We start from the raw sequence: 1,790 nt of genomic DNA, 5'->3' as shown, positions 1-1,790 counted from the left end.
AAAGGACTTGTGTCGCTAGAGTTTCGTGGGAACGAAGTTACGGAAAATCAACTAACGAACAGAGACGTAACAATATATTATTACTATTTATAAATAAATATTTTAATTTCAGAACAGTAAATAAAAAATATTCGGAAAATAATGATCTCCACTAATTACGATGTTTTAAAGTTATTTTTTTTGCACTCATGCGTCATACTTGCTAACTCTTATTGTAAGCCTTGTCCAAATTCATATGTTGATGTAGAAAAAATAATTTTTGTAGCATTTATATAACCATTTTTGAATACTAAAAATTTATAAATGACTATACTGACATCACAAAAATCTATTGTAATTTACCAGGCTTCCTAACTATGCTGTATTTGGGTCTAAAAAATCAAATTTCTATTTGGAAAATAGCATTTATCATAATACTTCAAACTCTCCAACAGTATAAGAGCTTTTCTCTAGGAAATAACTCAGAAAGACTAACAGAATTACGTAGAGGAAATGTACAGTTTTCAATTAGTTATAAATTTATAGGTATTAAAAAGCAGGCTTAGATAAACAAGTCTTCTCAAACAATGAAGTGGTGGGTGGAGCCAATATGGTGGATTCAATAAATATTATGATATCTCAGCAAATAGAAAAAGTAAAGAGGTTCTTATTTTATATTCTATCTTGCCAATATCGAAAATTGGAGTTAATAATTTGCATAAAACTATAGACATTGTATTGTTGGTGCCATAAAATGTAATCTGACCAAACCCAGAAGATGACATACCAGTTTGACATATAAAAAACTGATATTTAGCAATTTTTTTTTCATTTACTTTCAAATTAAGAAATTAACTAATGTATAATACTAAAATTTGAATCAAACCCTACAATTTGATACCAAGTTTACTGACATACACTGATAAAATAGTTAAATAAAATTTTGAATGCAAGTCTACAAATGTGATGACATGCCCTCTAACCTCTAAGCTGTGCAGACATGAACAACCAATCAAGTGCCACACACACATCCTCAGTAACCATAAGGATTCTCAACACATTGACAGCCTTAATGACCTTGGCAGTTGATAGGACAAATACCCAAATAACCAACTAGTAGCATTGCAAAGCAGCCTATTGATCCAATAGCGTTGATGGTCTAAAAATACCACCCACCCCTTAAAAAAAACTAGTAGCACACATCTGCACATTGCCATGATATTGGTGCACATGAAAAGATTCATTCCATACATGGATTGAAAAAATTAAAGGGAACCTTGCCTCTGACCCCTAGCTACCCATATCGATAGACTAGAAACATCTGTGACTGGTTTTCTTGGAAATATTCTTGACTGGCTTTATTAATTACCATACTTGTTTGAGCAAATCTTTTATGACTTTTTCTAATTACCCAATTCATTTTGGTTAAAAAATATCCATGATTGGTTTTACTGTTTACATGACTTGTTTGAGATAAACATCCACAGTTGATTTCACCATTTTCCAGACTCGTCTCGACTGGAATCATTCAAGACTGATATACTATTTTTCCAGACTCGTCTGGACTGGAATCATTCAAGACTGATATACTATTTTTCCAGACTTTTCTGGACTGAAAACAGCCATGACTGCATTTAACAGCTCACCAAACTTGTCTGAGATGGATACACTTACGAACAACTTTACAATTTACCTGACATTTTTTTAAAGAAAGAAATTCCATGTGTGTTTTTAGAACTTACAATGACCGATTTTACTAATTCCTGACTTTGTTGATGCTAGATGCTTCCAAGGCTGGTTTTTACTATTCT

The 1,790-nt window shown here is 32.0% G+C and overlaps 1 protein-coding gene across 1 annotated transcript in view; it reads right to left on the bottom strand.

Moving 5' to 3' along the window:
- Positions 1-1,790, bottom strand: part of LOC106470290 (MORC family CW-type zinc finger protein 2-like) — a gene marked incomplete at both ends in the record, with an annotated part of 104,201 nt that overhangs the window by 8,548 nt on the left and 93,863 nt on the right. The gene's annotated exons all lie outside the window — the stretch shown is intronic.

The sequence above is a fragment of the Limulus polyphemus genome, unplaced genomic scaffold (assembly GCF_000517525.1).
Source record: "Limulus polyphemus unplaced genomic scaffold, Limulus_polyphemus-2.1.2 Scaffold3926, whole genome shotgun sequence".
Classification (NCBI taxonomy): domain Eukaryota; kingdom Metazoa; phylum Arthropoda; class Merostomata; order Xiphosura; family Limulidae; genus Limulus; species Limulus polyphemus.
The sequence above is the reverse complement of the archived record's forward strand: the minus strand, read 5'-3'. Positions and strand labels throughout refer to the sequence as shown.